Genomic DNA, 19,607 nt, shown 5'->3' with positions numbered 1-19,607 from the left:
TGTTTACGGATCTACCTTTCTTTCTTACCATACGCAAGACTCGAACAAAATAATATTTTTATAGGATAGAAATGATATAAAGGAACAATTTATAATCAACAACCGTATCAAAATACTAACGGTTTTTGAGCTATAAAGCAAGAAATTTCAAGGCCCCTAGATCCCTAACTTTAGGGGCCAGCCCCTTTTCAATGATATCAAACGAAAGCTCTTGCAATTATGCACAACTTTTATTCAATATGTTATAACAAAATATTTTTAGTTTTCAAGATAAAAGGTAAAATATGTGTAATTTTTCGCTCTTTTATGCGTTCTAATTTTTGACCCCTATATAGCGCCATTTTGAATAAAGAAATCGAAAAACAAAAACTGGCATGCACAACTTCAATCCTTCTGTTATCTGAAATCAGTAGAATTTCTGCTCCAGCTTTTGTGGTCTTTGAGCCTTTATCTGGAAATGAAAGCCTATAAATTTTCATTTAAAGGGAAATAACTCAAAAGCGTGAGTACATTTTTGAAATATTAGACGGCATTCTGATAGAGTGTATCGATGTGTATAATGTCTGAAAATTTGAGCAAAATCCGTTGAGAAATGAGTGAAATATGAGGCCTCAAAGTTGGCGTCTAGGAAAAGGAAAAAAAAAAGAATAATAAGAACTAGAGCAAAGCTCATTGCAAAGCAACGAGTAGGTCTTCCGTCCTGTTTGACCGGAAGTAGCATTCATTTTTAACAAAAATGAGAAATAACGCCTAAAAATGGTTTGAATCCTCTAAAGCGATGTTAATTAATGGAAAAAGAAGCAATTTTTGCTACTTCCGGTTTAACCGGAAGTGATGACGACGGACGAAAAATTAATTTTTATGCTCTCAAAGACACATTTTACCAAAAAACTTGTCAAGAACGGCAAATATACGCGTTTTTGACTACTTCCGGTTTGGCCGGAAGTGACGACGCCGGACGTATTTTGACGACTTCAGTAGATTAAGCTTGACATTTTGAACAACTTTGCTTCTTTGACGTATTACAAATTCTGAATACTTTTTGAGATATCAAGTAAAAACTTTTGGCCCCACTAGATCCCTTATTTTAGGGGTCAGCCCTTTTTTTGAGATATCATTTGAAAGATCTTACAATTCTTCACAACTTTTGTTCTATATGTTTTAACAAAATATTTATAAGTAAAACGATATAATAGAAAAAGTGTTAGAAATTTTGAAATGCGTAATATGACTTTTTTCAGACCATACCGAGCGTTAATGTGCAGTACTTCCGGTGAAAGTTAACAACACAATGCAAATCTACATATGTTGCTCTGTCTTCCAGAAAAAGTTTCATCTTCCTGTGATGAGCGGTTTTTAAGAAGAGCGACGGACAAACTGACCCTTAAAAATCACAAAATTGCGAAAATCTACGAACCGGAAATGACGTCATCAAAATAAAAAAAAATGCATCAAGTTTTTTTCATGTTCTATTAGACCTGAAAGTTTCATAAAAATATAACCAGCCGTTTTTGAGAAATCGCGTGCACAAAATCGGGAAGAAAAAAATAAGAAGAACTAGAGCAAAGCTCGTTGCAAAGCAACGAGTGGGTCTTCCTTCTTAGCGATAAGCAGAAAGTGAAATGTTTCAATTGTCAACTTTGCTACCATTCTTTATTTCTTTGACTCAAATAGCAAAAACCTTTCCGGGTTAGAATAGGTCCTCAGTACCCTCTTGCTTGTCGTAAAAGGCGACTTAATGGGGCGGTTCTTCGGATGAGACCGTATAAACCGAGGCCCCGTGTCACAGCAGGTGTTGCACAATAAAGATCCCTCCCTGCTTAAAGGCCATTAGTGCCAAGCATAGGCCTAAATTTGCAGCCCTTCACCGGCAATGGTGACGTCTCCATATAAGTGAAATATTCTGGAGAGGGACGTTAAACAGTAAACAATCAATCAATCAATTATACTGTAAAAATACAAATATTTACACACATTTATAACCTTAACTATTAGAACTGGTATGTCTTCTCTTGGAAACGGAAGACCTCAAAACAGATGTTTACATGCAAGATCTGACACATACTTAAAAAGAATATTTATTCCAAACTAAAGATAGACTCTGTAACAAAATCTATTTCTCTTGAAAAACTGAAAGCAATTGATTTGTTCATATTTGTGGATTTATGTCTGTTTCTCAAATCAAAATTTAAATATGAATATTTAAAGTCAATATCATAAACTAAGACAGACTGATTCACATGAATGTTTCAATTTCATTATGCTGTTTATTCCTTGTCATCCCCCAACAGATGCTCTTCTGGCAAATCATGATCGTGCTTGGAATCAAATTTCAGTACTCTGATGACAGTCACACCTATCAAAAAGAAATTGAAATTTTTTATTGAATTTTTTTTTAAAAAGTGCAACTTATACACTGTTATAAGATAAGATAAACCATCAAACTGAGTTCAAAGATACTGTCACATTTTCCGGTAGTCTATAATTATTTAAAAATATAGGTTTACAGGCAGTCATTTGAGGATGTTATAAAATAACATATTAGTTCTTCATGATTTCAAATAAAGAAAATGTACATTACTTGTTCATATCAAAATTTGTTAGGAATGGTAATGGTTAACAGTTGTTAACCGACTAATTAGCCAAAAAGATGGTATCCAGTTATGATTTTTTTTATGTGTCAGGATAAGACCATTCGTAAAGGTGTTACAGCAATTAAGAACAATGCGCTAATGAAGTGACAAAACGCTATTGCATATGGAACAAAGAGCTAGCGCAAAGTAACAATGTGGCTCTAGCTCATTTATAACACCATGCTAGTAAGTTTATGACAACATTCTGGCCAGTTTAAGACACTTACAAGGCAGAATGAAGTAAAAATGTGCTACAACACTTATGACGATGGTCTAGTGTGTTTATGACAACACAATGACAATGTACTTGTGCATTGTAACAATGTTGCAGCAGGCTTTTACACCACACAGTCAAGATTACATGTAATAGATTGTGTAAAGCTGTGTTGGCATGGCAGCATATTTTGTGTCAGCACAACTGCATGTTATTTTAAGTTGCCTTAGCCTGACAGTGTTGTGAACACTGTGTTAGCACATTGTTCCTAAACATGCTGAAGCACTTTTACAATTAGCCTTATCTGGACACCATAATTTTCATAACCAACTAGCTATGTTTTTTTGTAAAAGTACATGTACCAATCATTTTTTTCATTTAGATTTCCATATGTTTTAAAAAGACAAGGAATAAAATTCAATTTTCTATAAGCTTCTATTCATTATAAGTGTTTGCCAAAGCATTTTTTCCTATATAACCAAAATACATCTTTGTCTTTATGGTAGCCTAGTGGTAGGGCATTCCCTTTATATAATCCTGAAGTTTAGCTTGATTTCTAGCCGGGCTCATTGCTACGAAGTTCAACAGGAAATGCTGCTTCATCACTGATGCTTAATCAAAGGATGATGTGCCATAACTGCTATCTGGGGCCCTTTTTCCACGACGAATTATATTTAATCTACAACAATGTTGGTAGTTTTCAAACATAAGTGAATAAATATGACGCCTTTCGAATAGTTTCAATAGTTCAGGCACATTTTAATTATAAGGAATACTGCATTATCTTTGATTTTTTAGACCCTATCACAGCTAAATTCGGCCAGGTTTGTGCGAATATTTTCTTTTAAGGCAAGAGAATGGGCGGGTCTCAGTACAATAGTGGGATATGCGTGTCTGAGAAGACCTTATATGGCTATTGTTATCATTTCGCACTTTTTCATTGACCAATCCGATGACAGAACAACAAAACATGCTGGTTTACTACGCTTACATTTTATCAGAGACACGTGGTTTAGGTTTATATTTACCTGTTATCTTTTTCTACATTCAAACTTTTATAATGGTCAGCCAATGCTACTTATACTTAATAATACGCATGGATTTTCAGCATTTACGGTTTTTAGGGCAAAAAATGCACATGAAAATTGTATTCACCGATACTCGGAAATACGTGTAGAACTAGCAAATTGCTCACCAAACACGCTACAAAACTTTAAACTAATGTATATCATGTATATTCTATCAAATGCTTGTAACTGTACATATAAATTTTATTGTGGTCTAGGAAATGGTACATATGTAGATCCGTGTCTAATCTGTGACTTAAATGCATAAAAAGATATCGAAAAGCAGTAAAATTCCAAGCATGTTGCCATAGTATTTTTGTGGTACTCACTCGTAACGAATTTCATATAGCTGATTGGTCAGTTAGAAAGTATCGCCCGTGCCTCGATTAGCATATGAATTCATTCTTACGTCAGAAAATCTACTTCCGTCGATCTGTTTATAATGGGAAAGGCCAACTTTATTTTACAATTTTTTTAAAAATAGCATGTGAGCGCAATTAGGTAAAATTTTCTCCTTTCACGTATAGGTAGATTTCAATAAAATACAGTGACCAGACAAAGGAGAAAATTGTACTTATCTGCGCTCGTATATTTTAAGGGCTTCAAAGAGTGGGGGGGGGGGGGGGGGGGGGGGGTTAAAATGCAATGGGAATTGAATGTAAACATGTTACCCCTACCCCAATAAAAGACCTATATCTATTAAATCACGTTTCTATTTTTGTTAAAAATAGTATTCTATACAGGTACACATATCAGTGATTAGTTACATACAAAAATTTGAGTAAAATTTAGACATTTAACTTTTTGTCAGTATACGAGGGGCCGCAAGTCACCTCATCCTTTACAAGTTAAAATATAGTACATTTGGGCAATCAAATTTGAGGCAAATTTGATTGCGAAATTTGAAATTTGAATCAAAACTTTTTAATACTATATGTATGCCATAGAGATTTTTTTGTGTATTACATATCCTCTCAATGTCTGAATTTGTTTTTAAACTCTCATCACGGTCTTTGTTCATTACCCTGTAAATGAGCCCAGCTTTCAGTACTTCTGAGTACTTTGATTATTCACTGTATCAAACCTAAGACAAAAACATGATGCAGTAATGTTACTTAACAATGCACCCAGCATTTGAGGTGAATGAGACCTTAAAAACCTCATAGTACATGTTAGGACAATGTCACTGAGTTCCAAATAAAGGTCTAAATAAAAAATATTCACCGGTATATATTAACTCCTCCAAATGAGTGAAGGAGTGAAAATTCTCAAAGAACATTACCAATCAAAGTACCAATAAGAAGCTGATTCTTACATCACAGGTTCCAATCCCATAGCTAAATGCTTCAGACGGGTTACTCCAATGAGACCGCATACACCGAGATTCAGTGTCAAAAGGATCCCTTACTTCTCAAAGGCAATACGTGCTGAGTACAAGTCTATATTTGCAGCTTACTATCCCAAGTGGTGGCATCATCAAATGACTGGAAAACGTTTGATAGGCCAATAATCAAACAAACCATTCCTGCAGTCATCTAAAAATAAGCAAACTTTCTATTATTACAATTGTTTTTACAAATTTCTTTTGAGATTTAACTGAGCAACAATTGTGCAAATTTTTGTCAATAAATTTTGATACTAAAGACTTTGTTTGAACAGCTATTTATAGCAATTACAGACAGCAGCACGAAGCGCTGCTCATAGTGCAAGCTCTAATGACAACGCCTTGGCGAAGAGAAAATTATCACTTGCTTATTGATCCACACAATTTCTTTTCCGCAGTAACTTTGGACCCACAGTGCTTTGATTCTTTAAGCTACATTCTTGCAAGAATTGATCAAAAGTTTCCAAAAAATAAATTCACCTTGATTTAATGGATAAATTGCAGATAAATAGTGGGGGAAAAAATTCTTCATTAAAGTCAGCACTATTCAAGATTTAGACTGGTAGTGTAGGCCTAACTTACACCACGACATCGTGTGACTTCAAAGTCTAGTGCCCTGTTCACACGGAGAGTTTAATTCGCAGTAAATGATTGCAAAGTAAACTAATGCGAATCAAACTAATGGGAATCAAACTGTGTTAACATGACAGCTAATGCAAATTAAACAAATGCGAATAAAAATTTTACTTCTACAGTGAAGTGTCAGTAAGGCTATCCGCTCAAAAATAGCACAATTAAGTACTTAAAGCTTACCACCAACATGTAGCATTTGAATTAATTTTGCCATTACACATGCCTCAAAATTTAATTCGAATAAGATTCCCTTTGTGTTCACATGGAGCTAATGCAAAGTAATTTAATTCGCAGTAAAGTAATTCGAATTAATAAAACTAATTTGAATTAAACTCCCCGTGTGAACAGAGCATAGATGCACCAAATATCAAGTGCGGTTTGACAAGCCCGATCTAAATTAAAACTGAATAAGTATCTGCCCTCACCCTAACAGTCACACCGTCAACATATTGTTACGGTGTATATTCAACAAATAATAAGTGTAGTGTGAATTACCCCTCCATGGTTACTGCGGTATTGCTCTTTTGCAGGGCAAAATAATAACGTTTGGCAAAGTTTTTGTTGAGAGATATTTAAATGACGTATATTTAACAATTACTTATATGTCATATTTCACCAAACTATATCATTTTGCCCTGCAAAAGAGCAGTACTGCAGTTACCGTGAAACGATCTATAAGAGTATCACTATGATGGATAGTGGAGTGTTGAATTTTTTGTTTTGAAAGTGAGTCTTGTTGATATTAAATACTCACATATATTTAAATAAAAAATAAAAAGCTCTTGGGATTTTAAAAGGCTAACAGAAAGCGTCTGAGCCTTAAAACAGATAATGTATCGGTTCTAAAAATATCAATGCTCTAAGCTGCCATAGTAATTTAAATTTTAGGTAAAATAAATTTCTAACCTTCATTCCGATAGTCCACGCCAATCAAACTTGAAAATGTCACCGTCGACTCTTTCATCACTCCATACATTTATAACTGGGAACCACGAACCAGAGTCAAGGGTGCTCAGCTTGTTAAAGTAACAGTCGGAATTTCCTCGTAAACAATTCACACAAAAATTTATAAATCGGATAATTCTGCTGAAAATAATGCTCCAGAGGATTGATAAAGTACTTCGTAGCTGCAGATTAAATGTGCGTGCATGTCTACATGCGGCCTGTGGCTTGTGTGGTAAGATTAATGCTCAACTTCACATGATTTCCAACTTTCAGTTTGTAAACATGTGTCCGACTTTTGGGACACACTAATAACCGGATATACGAAAGACCTGATATTTACCTGATGTTTTTATTTTAGATTAAATGAAAACATTGAGTACTTCAAATGACTCATTTAAATACTTTATGACTATGATGCATAATGCTATACAAAAATTCGTTTGTTTGGAATATTTACTGACGATTTTGAATCAGGTCAAATAAGGTTTTTAGTATATCAGGTCTTTAGTACCTTCCCATTTCCCACAATGCCGCGCGTTGTTTACAAACAAGAGGCCCCGAAAAGACTTCCTCTTAACTAATGCATAAATATTTTGATTTTACTTATTGCCATGTACATCATCACATTATATTAATTATTTGAATAAAAAGAAAACAGAGAAACACCGAATCAAAACAATATCTTTCATATGCATCAACGAAAACTATGCAAGAGGCCCAGTCAAGGCTTGGCTTATAGTAGACAACTTGTTCCTGTAACGTTTCTCACATATTTGTTTTATAAAAAAAACTATTAAATATAGCTTGAAGCTTATTTCTCTTTATATCAAACGACAAGATTTAATCAGTTCGAAACTATTTCAGTCAAACTTTTTCATAATATACCAATATTTTTAGCTATCAGAAAAAAACTTGTATGAGCTATTAACCCCTAATTATAGGGGCCAGCCCCTTTTCCTTGATCTTATATGAAAGCTCTCGTAATTATGCACAACTTTTGTTCTATATTTCTTACCAAATTATTCTCGGTTCAAAAGTTATTACACAAAAAGAAGCAAAATTTCATGGGAAAAAAATACTAAAAATTGCCGTCACATAGCTTCCGATCTTTAAGAAATCAGCTTATAATTTTATCGATATGCACATCTACAATGTATTGGCTAGAAGTTCTCAAACTTTCATGTGTAACAGGAAAGGAGAAAATGCATGGCTGGACCGGGAATCGAACCCGGGACCCCTGTATCTCTAGTCAGGTGCTCTACCTACTGAGCTATCCAGGCCGATATCCACGGCCCTAACCATTACATTCCTCCCTCCTTAAAGGTCTTTGGCCCTCCAAAGACCCCAACCCAGGCTCATCCCTGGCAGGTCTTTCACCTGTCAATTCCAGGGCATGGCACGGCACCAAATCTGTAACAGGAAAGGAGAAAATGCATGGCTGGACCGGGAATCGAACCCGGGACCCCTGTATCTCTAGTCAGGTGCTCTACCTACTGAGCTATCCAGGCCGATATCCACGGCCCTAACCATTACACATGTAATTATCATATGTCGTTTTTGAGTTTATTAGTGGACACGAGACATCAAAATTATCAATTAAAGGGCAATAACTCACAAAGTAAGGCATGTATCAAAAAATTGAAAGCAGATGTAAATAGGTGTTAATACAAGGTACCTAACCTGAAAGTTTCATAAAAATCAGTCGAAAAGCAAATAATAGTAAGAAACAGTAGAATAACAGTAGGGTCTTCCGAAGGAAGCTCGGAAGACCCTAAAAACAGTGGAAAAGAAACAAACGAATAACAAGAAGGTCTTCCGCTGAAGACGGAAGACCTTAATAATCTTAATCATCAGAATCAGTAGAAGGTCTTCCGTTGGAAACGGAAGACCTTAATTACAACAAATTGATGCTTTAAAGTACAGTGTATGATAAAAACTAATTTAATATTGTATAATATAATTAAAACTAATCCTTATGAAAAGATGTTTAATTAAGTAAAAACTTATTTTTCATCATATTCTTTAACAGCAATCTGTAACAAATGTTAATGTTTTGAGAGGAGGAATTCAGTTTGTCCCATGGGCATAATTATCAAGCACTGGTCAAGAAGAATTTTGATAGCAGAAATAGAGAGAAATTAATGAGTTTATTGTCAGGCGCTAAGTGGTAGAGCAGATCTCTGAAAATGCAGCTGTTATCTTTATCTTTAATCTCTTGGGAGTTGGGCAAAAAGAAATGGCCTCATAGTTGCTTGTGTTAATTAAGAGTTCTTGATGGCTATAGTCCAGATAAAGATCTTTCAATTGGTGTAATGTAATTAAAACAAATTGATGTTTAATGTATGATTAAAACTAAATTAGTATTGTATAATATAATGATAACTAATTATACATGTGTTCATTGAAATAAAATTACCGAGGTACATTTCAATTTTTATATATTTGCAACAAATTGCAGTCACTGTGCCTCACTTAGAATTTTATAGTCTAAAGAATAATTTATTTTTGATTTTCTTTATTAGACTGTAGCATTTCCATTATTCCATTAAATATGCAATAAACAATTTAAGCTGCAGATGGATATTTGTTAAGTTCTAACACAGCCAGTTTAGAATTATATGATGTATTATTTGTAATAATTAATTCCTACACTGTAAGTCTCTTAGAGATGTATGTACAATATTTTAAACATGATAAGAAATGGAAATTAGATCATTGAAATCTGTGTCAATCTGTTAATCAAGGTTATCTGATTTTCTTGCACCTTTACCAATTTATGATTATTGAACAATATATTTGACGGGCGTATCATGCTGTGGCGGGGCACTTTATTGAACTTCCCAGATAGCAAGCTGACGTCGGGCCGATGTTGGCATATGGTTGGTAGATCGGCTACATATCGCGGTTGGTAGAACGATATTGGGCCAACATCGGTCCGACATTGTCATTACAACAGTCGGTGTACTGACATTGTTCTAACATCGGCCCGACATTGTAATTACAACAGTTGGTGCATTGACATTGTACCAACATCGGCCCGACATTGTCATTACAACAGTTGGTGCATTGACATTGTTCCAACGTCAGGCCAACATCAGGCACGTAGCATCGTTTTTGAGAGGGGGGGGGGGGGCAACCACAGAATTTTTTTTTTTACTTTAATACCTGAAAAAGTTGACAAGCAGATTTTCCTTGATAGTACTATACTGTGGTAAAAAAGGAGGGGCATTTCAATGGACATTTTCTGTACTAAAGGTAATGTTGGGGGGAAAAGTGTGGGGGGGGGGATGTCAGCCCCCCCACTGTTGCTACGTGCCTGAACATTGTTATTTTTAATGTTGAAGTATGGACATTTTTGTAATATTGGCCCGACATTGTTGAACCACTGTTGCTATGGAAACTTATTTTGAAACGTTTAAAAAATTATCTATTTATTTTATTTTTTATTTATCTGATTAATATTTATTCATTTTTAATTATTTAACCCTTACGTAGATTTTCAAAACTATGGAATATAACTTAGATTTTTCTCTAGAATTGTCGACTAGTATTACAATTACATCGGGATCGAAGTCGGGCTCGATAAGCAATTAATTTAAACAACACACCGCGCCGAAATTTAAATTTTTGGGTGTTCCACGCAGCCATGCTGATGTTGTACAGAAGGAAAGTTCGGGGGAGAGTGTCGCGAAAAGTAGAATCATGACTAGCTTTGGGTGGAATTTCTGTTTTGACAGAAGATGAAGACATTTTACGACCCGTACTGCGGTAGGTACAATGTACAAAATACTATTTATGGCTAACATGTGTCCTTGAATGAATAATTGCTTCTGCTACTGTTCCTTAGTCAGGACACTACACATAAAATGCCTGACAGTGAAACCGTTTGAGCAAGCGTTATTTCAGTTTTGTTTAATAATTTAACACTTCTAAACATCTAATAAAGATGGATTTCAACCCGAACTTCCTCATTTGGGATCGATTCAGGAATTTTAGTGTTCCTCTCTTCAACATTTACAGAGTATGATGTAAAATGTAATAAAATGATATTTATTTTTAAATGCATGTTCAAGATCATTTTCAGCACTTATTTTGATTATTTTATAGTTGCATGCAGTGGACTGTGCCCGAGACGATTCCCACAGGGCCGGCAAATAGTCAGCTTGTATAAATGGTAAGAACCAGCTCAAATTTTCATTTAACACAAATAACCTAATATTGTTTTTATTAACTTGTATCTTTTAGAATAGAACTATAAAAATATTGCAGACTTCTATGTATTAAACATACAAGAGGTTTATATTCTTAATTTCCTTATCCTAAAGATACATAACAATGGATTCTGACAGGTAATCTAAACATGCTATAAATTAGGACAGCTTTGCATATTAATTATTTTATATCAAATACTTATGCACAAATTATTAAGAATAGCTATCATTTTGACATATTCTATGATGCACAATTATACATGCATTATTTACAGAAATCTGAATGCTCACAAGAAGGACAAATGCAGCATGGAAATTAACACAAAGTTATTCTAAGATTTTTTAAATTTTCTGATTAGATCTATAAAATCACATAAACTGAAATACGTGTAACTTATTCAATGTAAGTCAGGCATAGAGCTTTAGCTCTAGCCCTAACCTTTTCCTTTCAATAGCTCACTTGAACCATTTTAAGTTCAAAGTTGAACAAAGCGAGTTTTCTCATCAGTGTCTAGTATTCATATGTCATCTGTAAACTTCTCAAATTTTTACATTTATCGAAATCAATCCTAATTTGAACCAAAAGAAAGACACTGCAAGATAGTGAATTTCTATTCCTCAATACATGTATACTGAACTGTCAGGTTGAAGTAACCAATTGTCTTAACAGTCTTGTACTCTTGTAGAGCCTTACTTTATTATTTGTCATATATTTATATGTTGATAATATATAAATGCGATAGATAATCGATGATAATACATCCTGATGGTCATTTTTTCTTTCAGAAATTGTGCGAGAAAAGTAAGTGTCTACGGGAACAATCAACATCGAACTTTCTGAGTATTCATACTTAAACTAAAGTGAATTCATTTGTGAATTTCATGGGATATCAGTGAGGAAGTGGTTCAAGCAGACACTTGAGAAATTTCGGATCTAACTCATAAATTAGGATCTTTGGCATATTCAGGGAAAATAGCGTGATAGTGTTGATTTTATGGGATCTTTGTATTAATATAGTTGTAGTGGATATTTTGTCTTAATACATGTGTTTGTCACTCTAGTCTAGTCATTAACTTTGTACGGTAAATGTTCATTGGCAACTGGAAGTTCATTGTAACTGTATACCCCATTGAGGTTTCAATGACCTCTCCCAATGTTATTAAGTCAAATGTCATATTTTAAAAAAAAAAATAGTTTGTTTTATTACAAAGAAATGTTGATCAGTGAGAATACTTAGAAAAAAATATGCTTACATTGTACATCTATAAGTGTATATGTAATATTTGTTTGAAAACACATTGTGAAAGAAACAATTTTTTTTTAATTTTGAAAATATAGATTTGATCTATGATAAATTGAACATTGAATTGAATTGAATTCAGTTTTCATTGTATCTTCCTGGAATTTCTTAGATTTCAATGGAATTCCATAGATTTCTAAATATCTTTGTGCACTGATATGTTGGGACAACATAAGAATTATCATTGTTTGAAACTGGGCCAACGTAAGGCCTACATGAAGATGCACAAATACGTTGGGCCTACATTGGGCCAACATCAGAATTATCATTGTATAACATTTGGACAACGTAGCGCCAACATGTCAGTGCAATGTTGCAACGATGAGCAAAATTACATTGGCCCAATATACATTTTCCGACGTTGGTCCAATGTCGGAAAATGATATTGGGCCAATGTAATTTTGCTCATCGGCGCAACGTTGCGCCGACATGTTGGCGCAACGTTGGCCCAATGTCATAAAACGATAATTTTGACGTTGGTCCAACGTTGGGCCAACATAACTGACAACAGTGGCCCAATGTTGGACCAACGTCAGAATCATCGTTCTATGACATTGGGCCAACGTTGCGCCAACATGTCGGCGCAACGTTGCGCCGATGAGCAAAATTACATTGGCCCAATATCATTTTCCAACATTGGACCAACGTAACTTACAACGGTGGCCCAACATTGGGCCAACGTAAGCTTGCTATCTGGGTTTATGACTTATCCTTTTAAAAACATTAAATCCCATTATTTCAGACACTTGGAGGTTTAGAATCATCAAATCTTGTACTTTGATGCATCTTGGGACCTTATAATATATTTATGAAAAAGTAGGTCATTGTGACCTACTATTTGATTTTTGCCGACATTTGTTTTTCAAAAATTGGTTAAAACGCATATGTTGATTACCCTCAGACCTACAATCATCAAACTTGGTCAGTAGATGCATCTTGGGTCTGAAAAATGTCGACCAAAATGTAGGTCACGATGACCTACTTTCGACATTTTATGGCTATATGATGACCACCATTATGTGCATTATGACGTTATCGAGAAAACGAGCGCTAAAGTTGACGTCATAAATGTTTGCCGAATTTTGCAAATAAATGTAGTGTGAAGACGCATCATTAATTATAATATTTCTTCATACAGTAAATGCTTATACTTAAAGGTACTTGGACACAGATTTGAAGTTATTACAGTATTTTCTCTTTGATATTACGACTTATATATTTTAATAGCATTTCACACAAAAACTAATTAAAAATCTTAATTCATTTAAAAGATATTAAAATTTCAAATTTTTTTGGCGGGTTTGATTGACACATCCTTGCACTTTTACAAATTAATTAACAATCTCGTTGTGTTTAAATGAAAAATATTAATACATAATCCAGAAATTTCAGAGTATACATGTTCGAAAGCAAAACAAACACACAATATATTGTCAGTCCGTGCAGATGTGGAAAGCAGACTGTGACGATTTAGAACGCAGGCGGTGATTTGAAAATATAAACGCTACCAGAACTCGTGCCCTGTTTACAAAAACTGTGCACATAACACGAGTGTGCTCGATTTGCTAAACCTGTACGCAACTCTTAGTTCGGAATTACGCTTTTTGTAAAGGAGTTTTGCTTTCTAACATCTCTACTCTGAATAAAATTATTTTTCTTGATAGAAGTTATATTTCTCATTAATAAACAACAAGATTGTCACTTTTCCTCAGGATTAAGAATAAGGTTAAAATTTGTGAAAGTGCAAGCATGTGTCAACCCGCCGAAAAACTTGAAATTTTAATATCTTTTAAATGAAATAGGATTTTTAATTAATTTTTGTGTGAAATGCCATTAAAATATATAAGTCGTAATATTATAGAGAAAATATTGACTTCAAATCTGTGTCCAAGTACCTTTAACAACATAATAAGTAGTCGAAAATATAATTATTAAGGGTCTGTGTAACACTTAACAATTCAAATTTCTAAAACGATTTTGAGTTTTTAGAATGTTGATATATTAGTTCAAATATCTAACTTTCAAAAACTCAAACTGATTTGGTATATTGAATTTTAATATTTTAGTTCAAAAATCTAAAATTTCAATTTTCCAAATAGGTTTATCATTTTGAGTTTTAAGATTTTTACCTTAAATATTCAAAATTCAAATTTCCAAAAACACATTTTGTATTTTAAACTTTTGAGTTTTTAATCTACCGTTTGTTTAGAAAGTTTACGCTTAACAATCTAAAATTCGATAACATTTTCGTCTTTTGATTATTTAGAATTTACTTCAAACTTCCAACTTTCAAACGCTTTAGATTTCTAGAAATTTAGAATTTTGATTTAAAAACTCAACTTTTGAATAACCAAAACACGTTTGTACATTTTGAGTTTTTAGAAGTTTACTTCAAATATCCAAAATATGAAATTCTATACCTGGTTTAAATTTTGGATATTTAAAGTAAAATTCTAGAAACTCAAAGTGTTAAGTTATTAGAAATTTGAACATTTGAACCAAAATTCCAAATTTCTAAAAATCTTAAACGTTTCAAAGTTGGATTTTAGAAGTTTGAAATTAATTTCAAATAATCGAAAGACGAAAAATATTACCGAACTTTAGATTGTGAAGTGTAAACTTTCTGAACAAACGGTAGACTAAAATCTCAAACTATTAAATTCCATTAATCGTTTTTGGTAATTTGAATTTTGAAAATTTAAGGTAAAATTCTATACTTAAAATTCTAAAACCTGTTTAGACATTTGGAAATTTAGATTTTAGATCTAAAATATTAAAATTTCAATATACCAAATCAGTTTGAGTTTTTTGAAATTTAGAAATTTGAAATAATATTTTAACATTCTATACAACTCTAAATTATTTTAGAAATATAAACTGTTAAGTGTTAAACGGACCGTACCCAAAGAAGGGTCTTCTTACAAGAAATTCGATTGTGAAATATAAACAAGAGGCCAATGGGCCACATTGCTCACCTGAGCACTAAGGGTAGGAAAAAGTAAAAAATGGCTTTTTATTGTAAAGTTTAAATCCAAAAGTAGTCCCATGACCAATCATGGATTTGCTATTTTTAGGAAATGATTTTTAAAGAATTTTCCTATATATATATTTGTAAAAACTTTGGTCGACAATTTTGGCCTCGCCCTACCCTTGGGGGTCATGATTTGAACAAATTTGAATCGACACTACTTGAGCATGCTTCCATATAAATATGATGAATTATGGCTTTGTCATTCTTGAGAAGAAGATGTTTAAAGAATTTTCCTATATATTACTATGTAAAACTAATGTCGGCCATTTTGGCCCGCCCTGCCCCCGGGGGTCATGATTTGAACAAACTTGAATCTACACTACCTGAGCATGCTTCTATATAAATATGATGAATTATGGCTTCGTCTTTCTTGAGAAGAAGATTTTTAAAGAATTTTCCTAAATATTTCTATGTAAAATTTTGGTCGGCCATTTTGGCCCCGCCCTACCTCCGGGGGTCATGATTTGAACAAACTTGAATCTACATTACCTGAACATGCTTCCATATAAATATGATGAATTATGGCTTTGTCATTCTTGAGAAGAAGATTTTTAAAGAATTTTCCTATATATTTCTATGTAAAACTTTGGTCGGTTATTTTGGCCCTGCCCTTCCCCTGGGGGTCATGATTTGAACAAACTTGAATCTACACTACCTGAACATGCTTCCATATAAATATGATGAATTATGGCTTTGTCATTCTTGAGAAGAAGATTTTTAAAGAATTTTCCTATATATTTCTATGTAAAACTTTGGTCGGCCATTTTGGCCCCGCCCTACCCCCGGGGGTCATGATTTGAACAAACTTGAATCTAAACTACCTTAACATGCTTCCATATAAATATGATGAATTATGGCTTTGTCGCTCTTGAGAAGAAGATTTTTAAAGAATTTTCCTAAATATTTCTATGTAAAATTTTGGTCAGCCATTCTGGCCCCGCCCTACCCCCGGGGGTCATGATTTGAATAAATTTGAATCTACACTACATGAGGATGTTTCCCCATAAGTTTCATCTTTCCTGGCACAGTGGTTCTTAAGAAGAAAATTTTTAAAATATGCCACCAAATTTTCATTAATTCCCAATTATCCCCCCTTGAATTAGGGCGTGGCCCTTCATTTGAACAAACTTGAATCCCCTTCACCCAAGGATACTTTGTGGCAAGTTTGGTTGAAATTGGCCCAGCGGTTCTTGAGAAGAAGTCGAAAAATTGAAAAGTTTACAGACAGACGGACGCCGGACAAAATGTGATCAGAAAAGCTCACTTGAGCCTTCGGCTCAGGTGAGCTAAAAACCATAACACCACCTGTTCAAAAGTTATTTTGTTGAAAGGTACGTCAAACTTCAAGGTCAAAGGGTCAAAGTTCTTGGTATCCAATGACATGTCTTTTTACAAGACCTTTAAATATGTGATGTATGAAAGCCCTACCTCTCACCGTTCAAAAGTTATTGCTAAGATTGAATTTTTTTCATAAGTACAGAAGGTTAAAAGGTCAAGTTGTTGGTATCAAATGAAAGGTCTTGCTACAAAGAATACGTATTTGACAGATGAAAGTTCTAGTATCTACTGTTCAAAAGTTAACGCCAAAGTAAAAGTTCAGAATTTTTGTGTAAAAGTGTGTTAAAATCTAAGGTTAAGGTCAAAAAGTCAAATTAAGTAGTACCCAAAGAAAAGTCTTGTTACAAGGAATACACATCTGAAATATGAAAGTCATAACTCCACTAAATCATAAGTTACAGGCAAGATTAAAGTTTTTGTGACGGACGGACAGACTTACGAATGAAATTCTTTCGCGAAAGCGCAGGACAATTATCGTAGAAGACGTAGGTATAAACAGTTTGTTAGTGTATTTCCTCCAAAAGTGTAAATGGATGCGATTCTGGGGCGATGGAGGTACTCATGTAATTCGGAGTTAGATACCTTTGTATTATCATACCATGGGTTAAAATTTTTTACCGAAACGAATGCCTGTGGTTGCAGATAATAGATGTGTACCCTCCAATATTATAGAAATAATGGTAGTGTCCATGTTTTGCGATGGGAAACCACAAAATATATGTCGGATCACAAAGTAAAATGGAGGGTACGAAATGGCACTATGTAACAAAAAAAATCTCATTAAATTTCACTCATGCAGTGGTATAAGAGATGTTGCCGATAAGAGATGGATACCCCAAAGCGTAACGGACGGACGGATGAACATGCAGACATATGGACATCCCGATCACCATATGCTAGTACACTCCCACTTTTCAAGCGGGAATTATAATAAAAGTTTCGGGAAAAATATTCAGCACATTTCATGAATTTATTATCTTACCTCTGACCTTTTGATCTCAGAATCAATAGGGTTCTTACAGATGTCCGCTCATCAGCAGAAATGGATAACATATTAAATTAAAAGTACTTTGAATCTTAAAGTCTTAAAATGAAGCTTAAAATTGATGCACATTTTCATTCTACTTCTCTTAATTAATATGTTCCAAAATCCTTTGATCTGTACCCTCATGATAAAAGTACTAAAATGATAAAGAACGAGGGCGCTTTTGATTGACATTCGGCAGGAATCTGGGCGTAATTGAAAAGTGAAAATTTTATCGACGTTTCACATGAAATTTTAACATTCTTTCTATTTATCGAGTTCCTGTGCAACAGAAAAGTAAAATATTTTCCCGAAATTGATCTTTGATTTGCTAAAAAATAACTTGAAAATTGGCCAGATCAGACATTTGGTACAAAATGGTACATTTTTAAACACGTTTTTCTAAAATTTTTCTATCTCTGGGTCTTCTCTCCATGATTTTGAAACGTTATTTGTGTGTATTTTAATTCAAAGAAACGAATACACTTTTTAAAAAAAATGGAGAGAAGACCCAGAGACCACGGAAATCGAACTTTTCCCCCAAAAATCCAAATGTGTGAATGTAGTGCTTCTTTGTCCTTTTAAAATCATCTGTGTATGTGTGTTAGCTCAGTAAGTTGGGCTTCCTGTTCAGTGCACTGGAATCGAAAAGTTTTTGGTTCAAGCTTGGCATGGGGCGTTAATTATTTTTTTTTTCATGCAAACAAACATTTATTTCGTCAGTTTCGTTTTATGTACTGCTGTATTAAAATTTTGAATTAGATGGATTCTGGTTCAGTTTGGTTCTCGAGCGAATTCAATTCTAATTTTCTATTCTATATACCGGTAATAAACATGTACACGTGTCATGCATCTATATGCATTAAATATTTTAAGTGTTTATTTTTCGTGAAACATTACTATGTTATAGTACCCCCTAGGAAAAACAGACAAAAATGTTACAATTTTGCACTTTCAAACTAAATGAAAACATAGGTAATCAGAGATTACAGAGCTCACCTCAACGAATGTTGTCTTTAAGTAAGGCAAAGTCACACGATAAACCAACAAAAAGTGTACATTCCAAAAATGAAAATATTTAAGCAATTTTGATCTGATACTTTGAAATAGACCCACATAAAAAATTTAAACTAGTTCTTCTTCATGAAAATGTAATCAAAACATCTGAAGCAAATTTGAGAATTTTCATCTCTTGATGAAAACTTTAACCTGTTCACTCAACCAGAAAATGTAGGTCAGATTCAGCATCCAAAGCAAGCCCAGTAGTGTGCATCCTTAGATGTATCATCCATGCAAGTTTGGTAAACATAGGGCTTATAGTTACTTGTAAATGAAACATGCACCAAAAACTGTAACCTGTTCACTCAACCGGAAAATGTAGGTCAGATTCAGCATCCGTAGCAAGCCCGGTAGTATCCATCATTAGATGTATCATCCATGCAAGTTTGGTCAACATAGGGCTTATAGTTACTTGGATATGAAACCTGCACCAAAAACTTTTACCTGTTCACTCAACCAGAAAATGTAGGTCAGATTTAGCATCAGAAGCAAGCCCGGTAGTATACATCTTTAGATGTATCATCCATGCAAGTTTGGTCAACATAGGGCTTAAAGTTACTTGGAGTGAAACCTGCACCAAAAACTTTAACTTGTTCACTAAACCAGAAAATGTAGGTCAGATTCAGCATCCGAAGCAAGCCCGGTAGTAAGCATCCTTAGATGTATCATCCATGCAAGTTTGGTCAACAAAGGGCTTATAGTTACTTGGAAATGAAACACTGCACCAAAAACTTTAACCTGTTCACTTAACCGGAAAATGTAGGTCA

General features: G+C 34.0%; 1 long non-coding RNA gene across 1 annotated transcript; it reads right to left on the bottom strand.

The window, feature by feature from the left end:
• Positions 1 to 1,545: 1,545 nt before the first annotated feature.
• LOC134276446 (uncharacterized) lies at positions 1,546 to 6,905 on the bottom strand. Its single transcript, XR_009994046.1, has 3 exons — positions 6,838 to 6,905; positions 5,230 to 5,449; positions 1,546 to 2,356 (listed from the first exon to the last, which is right to left on the bottom strand). It is a non-coding gene; the product is annotated as an uncharacterized LOC134276446 (long non-coding RNA).
• Between the last annotated feature and the right edge of the window lie 12,702 nt (positions 6,906 to 19,607).

The sequence above is a fragment of the Saccostrea cucullata genome, unplaced genomic scaffold (assembly GCF_032062105.1).
Source record: "Saccostrea cucullata isolate Sc308-1 unplaced genomic scaffold, CSIRO_AGI_Scuc_v1 ctg6972, whole genome shotgun sequence".
Classification (NCBI taxonomy): domain Eukaryota; kingdom Metazoa; phylum Mollusca; class Bivalvia; order Ostreida; family Ostreidae; genus Saccostrea; species Saccostrea cuccullata.
The sequence above is the reverse complement of the archived record's forward strand: the minus strand, read 5'-3'. Positions and strand labels throughout refer to the sequence as shown.